The following is a 6,702-nucleotide window of genomic DNA, read 5'->3' as shown; positions in this document are numbered from 1 at the left end:
TTGAACTTGGGTCCTTGAGCTTGCAAGGCAGGCAGTGGAACCACTGAGCTAAATCCCCGGCCCATCCCTTACTTATTTATTTTTTGGTACTTGAGATGAAACTCAGGACCTTGCACTTGTGAGGCAGGCTTGGTGCCACTGAGCTACATCCCAGCCCCGCTCTTTTTTTTTTGAGACAGGGTCTCGCTGTATAGTTCAAGCTGGCCTTGGACTCATTATGTAGCCTAGGCTGCCCTCAAACTTGGCAGCAATCCTCCTGCCTCAGCCTCCTGAGTGCTGGGATTATAGGAGTGCACCACCACACTCGGCCTTATCCCCTACTTTGATTTTGAGCAAAACACCTTTTCTGTGTCTCAGTTTCTTTACTTGTAAAATGAGGACAATAACAGTACTTAACATCATAAATTTGTTGATGGAATTGTGGTGCTAATACACGTGAAACTCTTAAAGGTACATGGCCTGTTATGAGCAGGTTCTGGTTCTGGTTATTGTTAATTAAGTGCAAAATGGGAAAGGGGAATCAGAAGTGTTCTGATACACAGAGTGGAGGAAGGAAGCCTGCTCTAATTCCTAGTGCTCAGCTGAGGAATTATGCTTTGCAGGTGGCTCTGATTACTAAAAGAACCTTAAGGATTTTAAAAAATAAATTCATTTAATGACAAACTTCGATTTTGTGGGGGGCAAGATTTTACTAAGTATGTGGTTCAGGCTGATATTGAAGTTGCTATGTATTCCAGGTTGGCCTTGAACTTGAAATCCTCTTGCTGCAGCCCTCTGAGTGCTGGAATTATAGGTATGTGTCACCACACTTGGCTAATATTTAACTTTCTGAACAAGGAACAAATTCATGTGATCTTTTTTTTTGGTACTGGGGATCGAACTCTGGACCTTGTGCTTGTGAGGTGGACAGTGGAAACACTGAGGTAAATCCCGGCCCTATATGGTCTTTTAAAAAGTATGAAAAGTGGAGGCTGGAGTGTGGCTTAGTAGTAGAGCATGTGCATAGCATGTGTGAGGCTCTGGGGTCAGACTTTAGCACCACATGTGAATACACACACACACACACACACACACACACACACACACACACACACGAATGAAATAAAAAGGTTAAACTAGGCATGATTGTGCAGGCCTGTAATCCCAGCACTTGAGAAGCTGAGGCAGGAAAATTGCTCAAGATTAAAGCCAGCCTGGACTATATAGCTACAGAGTGAGTTTAAAGTCTCAAAAAGCAGGCTGGGTGTGGTAGCACACACCTTTAATCCCAGCACTTGGGAGGCTGAAGCAGGAAGATTGTCATGAGTTCAAGGCCAGCCTGAACTACATAATGATACCCTGTTTAAAAAAAAAAAAAAAGACCCAACCCCTCCCAAAGAAATAGAAAAGATAAATAGATATTAATTTTTGTGTTATGGCACATTTATTTGTGCTGTTTAAATTAATCAAGTTCTAGGCCCAAAACATAGTACGCTCTCTGCCTTGCCTTTTAGTTTAGGCTTGTAGGAACAGGAGCGGGGCTAATGAGTGAGTTAGGAGATAGAATTTGTGAGGCTTCATCTCTAGATACATGTTGCTAATGATACAAACTTTGTAGTCCTGGCTGCAGGGGAGGCTGAAGCAGGAGGATTACTTGAGCATGGGAGTTGGAGGCCAAGCTGGGTAACATAGTAAGATCTCTTAAAAAAAAAAAAAAAAAAAGCAAGAGTCCCACTACAGGAATCCATGTACAGGTGAGGAAGATTTTGGAGAGTACTCGAATTTAAAAACTGACTTTGGGAGGCAATATTGCTAGAGTCAAAAAAACCAAAACATTAAATTGACCGGAAAAATAGGTTGAGTCCTTGTCTACCTCATTGCCACAAAGGGTGACTAATTTAAGATATGAAATGCTTTGTGTGCATTCAAACAACCTTACTGAAAAGAAGAAAACCAGCATAGACATAAAATAGATATTATCTTCAGGATGCCTCCACATGTGTTCACAATAGGTGCACATCAGCTATTTTGAGTTCTGCTTGTTTTTCACTATCATCCCCTATTCAGCTTGGACCCATAGCCCCATCCTTAATTATGTATTTATTCCATGGGACTGCTGTAACAAACAGATGCCTTCAAACAACAGAAATTCCTTCTCTCACAGGTGGAGAGGGCAGAAGTCCTACATTAAGGTGGACTGCATATTCTGGGGGAGAATCCCTCCTTGCCTATTCCAGCTTCTGGCTCCAAGTGTCTTTGGCTTGGAGCAGTGTGACTGAAATACCTGCTTCTCTTCACTTGGCTTTCTGTGTCTCCATGTCTCCTTCTCTGTCTTACAAAGACATGTGCCACTGAAGTCAGGATCCACCCTCACCTAGGGTATCTCATCTTGACAGTCCTTAATCATGACCACAAATACCCTTACTCCAAACACTGTCACATTCTGAGGTTTTTGGTGGACAAATCTTTTGGGGGCCACAGTTTAATCCACTGATTCATGTGCGTAACTATGAGGTATTCTCCCTGTTAAATATGTTGCCTGTTTCATTTCTTCCCAACTTCTTGCTAATGTGAAGAATTTAGCTCTAAAGAGATTGCATATAAAATACTATAAATCATTTGGTGAGGGGTAAACCAGTTCAGATGACAATATTATTTTGGGAGAAGGTGGGGGTATTTTCTTGGGATAAAAAGTATCCAAAAGTGGACTTATAACATTAGTTATGAAAACAGTTCTCCTGCTCATGTAGCCTACTGCCAGGATGTGGTTGAGAAAGATTGGATGATTTAATAATGCTCATAGCAACAAGTGAAATACCTGGGGGAAAAAAATGAGACAATTTGACCAATTGTTTCAGTGTCTGATAGGAAGGAAATATTAAGAAAGGGAAAAAATGAATTATACACAATATACCAAGGACTCAGAGAGAAGTAGATGATGACCTGACTCCCTTATCTTTCCTGTGGTGCCACTTTATCCCACGTAGACCTCTTGGTGCCACTTTCACAGCTGGCAGCTGGTGAAGGTGGTCACCTGATCTATAATGGAACCTTAGATGCGGAGAGGTAAGGGCGTAGACATTGGCCTCTAATCTGCTTGAACAGTTTGTGAAAGAGGTGAGTTTTTTTTCTTAGTCCCTCCATCTTTGTGGGCTCTGTACTTTGCTGTCTGTCCTGGACTCCCAGCTCCAAGTGCTCACAGTCTCTTGTTCTCTTCTGCTGAGTTCTGAATGACTGATGGGTGGCATAAAGCTCTGCCCCCTCCAGGGCAGGTGAGTTGAACCTGGAGTATAAGCTAGCAGTAGAGTGACATGACCCTGGATGGAGGCGCTCAAGCAGTGGAAGAATCAGGGCCTCCCCTGACCTAAAACAAAACAACCCAGGTCCCCAAGGTTGATTTGGGAACAAGAATTACCTAGGAGAAGCGCCAGCTAGATGGTGTAGTGCCGTAGTTGTCCTGAGAGAGACCTTGTCTCTGGTGGCCTCTTGACCACAGCTGCTGAACCGTGTAGACTTCAGGAATCCACTTTTCCATACTGAGGCCAAAATGCTCTGCAGCGTGTGAGACGCAAGATTGGAATATTAACATTTTGATTTGAACACAGGAAAGGCTGGGGATAGCCAAAGCTAATTATGTATGGGAAGTACTTCAGCCTAGAAATTCTGCTGCTAAGATAGGTACAGTTGAACTTTTATGAATCTTCATGATTCAATACACTGTGGGTTGTAACAGACATACTTAACGTACTCATGTGAAATTAATAAACTTTTTCTGAATTGTGGTGCCTGCATTTTTTGGTCACTTTTATATGGACCATCTTTTTTTTGTTTTTTTTTTTTTTTTTGGTACTGGGGATTGAACTCGGGTCCTTGCACCTTCGATGCAGGCGGCAGAACCACTGAGCTAAATCCCCAGCCCAATGACTGTTTTGAATAAATGTAGATTTTTGTACACAAATAAATGTAAACTGTTGTATATGAATAAGACATCCACTGAAAATAAGCCCTCTTACCTCTTTTGGAGCAAAAGTTAATATAAAACCCAGTCTTCTCTTTTCCTGCGGCCCCTGACTCATATGGAGGGCGAGACTCAGGTGTGTTCAAGATCTGGCTTCATTGGTAACCCACATGACAGAAGAGGGCATTGCTGCTGGAGGTGTAATGGTTGTCAGTACTGTTTTACAAGAGGTGCCAAAGACTGCCCTCACCCATGATGGCCTAGCATGTAGAATTTATGAAGCTGCCAAAGCCATCTTTGTGCACTTGTGTCCAACTGTGATGGGCCTATGTATGTAAAGTTAGTGGAGGCCCTTTGTGCTGAACACCAGGTTAACCTAAGATTGATGACAAGAAGAAACCAGGGTAGGCCATTGACAGAGAGGCAAACCCCATAAAGTGGTTGGTTGCAGTTGTGTGGTGGTTAAGAACTATGGCAAAGAATCTCAGGCTAATCATGTCATTGAAGAATACTTCAAATGCAAGAAATGAATGAATACAAATTTTGGTTCAGTTAAAAAAATGTCTTTTTTGGGGGGAGAATACAGGTAGATCTAGAGATTTTTATTTACTATTACAGTACTGGAGATTGAACCCAGAGCCTCACACATGTGATGGATGTGCTCTAACTCTGAGCTACACTACTAGCCATACAGAGATTTTTTATGAGAAACTGGCACATGTAATTGTGGAAGATGAGAAGCCCAAAAATCTGCAGCTGGAAGAATGGAGACTCAGGTGAGCTGATAGTATAAACTCTAAGGCAAAGGCAGAAGGAGACCAGAGTTCTGGCTTAAACAGCCAGGCAGGCAGAAGTCCCCTATTGCTTAATCTTTGTATTCTGTTCTGTTCTTCGCTTGATTGGATGAGACCCATCTACATTAAGGACAATGATCTATTACCGTTGTCTACTGATTCAAATGATAATTTCATCCAAAAACTCCTTCATAGACACATTCAGAAGAATGTTTGACCAATGTCTGGAATCTTGTGGACCACATCATAGGGGCTAAAAAATATATATCCTTTTGTCTTTCCAAACTTCTGCTCAGGGAGGGAGGAAAAGCATAGGGTGGTGGGTGGAGGAAATATCAATAGTAGATCTGGGGTGTCCCAAGTCAAGTAATTTTAAGAGAGAGGCCATAAACAAAAAGAACTGCACAGTTGTTTCTGAGGCCACTATCTTAGTCTGCTATAGTTGCCATAGCCAAATGCCACAGACAGTGCGGCTCAAACAACAGAAATATATTTTCTCATGTTCTGGAGGATAGAAGTCCGGTGAAGGATCAGGGAGGGCTGATCAAAACCTCTTTCCTAAGTGTGCAAATGGCATTTGCTCAGTGGGTGTACACTCCCAGTATCTACAAGGTCACCAATCTTATTGGGTCAGGGACCTAACCTATGCCTTCATTTAACCTTGGTATCTTTCTCACTTAAATCTTAAGGGTCCCTTAAGGTCCTCAGATGTGGTCATCTTGGGGCTTCAACATGTAAGTTTGGGGTGGGAAAGGACATGATTTGGTATATAACAGCCAACCTTTTCTTTATTGCCTGGAACCAAAAGCACTGAAATGCCTTTCAGGTGTCACCATGGCTCCTTCAAGTCAAAGAAGGAGAAAGATTGATGGTTCATGCTCTTCATCATACTGAAATGCAATTTAATGTTCTCATCCTTTCTGGTATCATCAACCTTCTCCCAAGACATTAAGAACCTGCTCATAATATATTTGGGGGGTTACAAAGAGAACTTGAAAATCAGCTTCCTCAGTAATGTTCACTGACTACCTCTGATAACCAGGCATTTCTGGTCAGGAGGGATGTGGTCACGTAGGGGTACACACACACACACACACACACACACACACACCTATATTCCAAAGTAGAAAGTGATAAATGCTGTGGAAGAAGTTACAGAGTGTTGGAGTTTGGAAGAGAAATAAATATAGGGTTAATACCAATCACTACCCTTTATTGAGTCACCACATCTGGTTTAAGCAGCTGATGGTTGATAGCTGCCCCAGAAAAATGGAAAGGTCAGAAGCTGGGTGGCACCCTTTTCCATGGTGGGGAGTTTGGGGGAAGTGGGAGCAGGTCTGATAATGTGGCCAACAGGTCCTACAGAGGCAGGACTACTTCCTACCCTCCCCAACCGGAGGGCAGTAAAGGAATGTTCTTGCCTCTCACCATCATCTGTGAAAGAGGTGGTCCAACTACTGGGCAAAAAGGTGGCTGCAACCCTGATACCAGTTGGTGCAAAGGAAAGGTGACAGGGGCACGTTTGAGACTTAAAAGTAGGAAGGAATCAAGTATGAATGGAGCAAAGGGAGAGAGCTGGTAGTGGAGGAGGAGGGACACTGGCAGAGTAGTCAAAACAGGAACAGACGTGCTATCGAGCACTTGCTGGGTTGGCTTTGTGTCTGTCCTCCTATTTGAGACTCCAGTAATCAGGTGGCGTCTTTGGGGGCGGAAGCCGGCTTCGCGGACTGAGCGTAACGACCCGCCCCAGTGCATACTGAACTCCAGCAACGGACCCAGGAGAGAACGAGAGTTTGGGGGAAATGCCTCCCAGAATTTTTGACCCGTAGAATTTTTACACTGCTTTCCTGAGCGGCTGGACTTACAAACCTCACAGAGTGCTCTCTCCCCACGTGGACAAAGTACACTTCGCGCTTTGGTAATCGGACTGCCTCCTCCGCGTGGCGCCCTGGAACCCAACTGCGCAATGCC

General features: G+C 43.4%; 1 long non-coding RNA gene and 1 pseudogene across 1 annotated transcript; one reads left to right on the top strand and one right to left on the bottom strand.

The window, feature by feature from the left end:
* Positions 1-3,043: 3,043 nt before the first annotated feature.
* On the bottom strand, positions 3,044-6,677 carry LOC117285016. Its single transcript, XR_004516021.1, has 3 exons — positions 6,601-6,677; positions 3,395-3,531; positions 3,044-3,274 (listed from the first exon to the last, which is right to left on the bottom strand). It is a non-coding gene; the product is annotated as an uncharacterized LOC117285016 (long non-coding RNA).
* LOC109118247 lies at positions 3,999-4,476 on the top strand (annotated as a pseudogene).
* Positions 6,678-6,702: the final 25 nt, after the last annotated feature.

Source organism: Fukomys damarensis, unplaced genomic scaffold, assembly GCF_012274545.1.
Source record: "Fukomys damarensis isolate Sample0158 unplaced genomic scaffold, DMR_v1.0_HiC HiC_scaffold_5, whole genome shotgun sequence".
In the NCBI taxonomy this organism is placed as follows: Eukaryota; Metazoa; Chordata; class Mammalia; order Rodentia; family Bathyergidae; genus Fukomys; species Fukomys damarensis.
The sequence above is the reverse complement of the archived record's forward strand: the minus strand, read 5'-3'. Positions and strand labels throughout refer to the sequence as shown.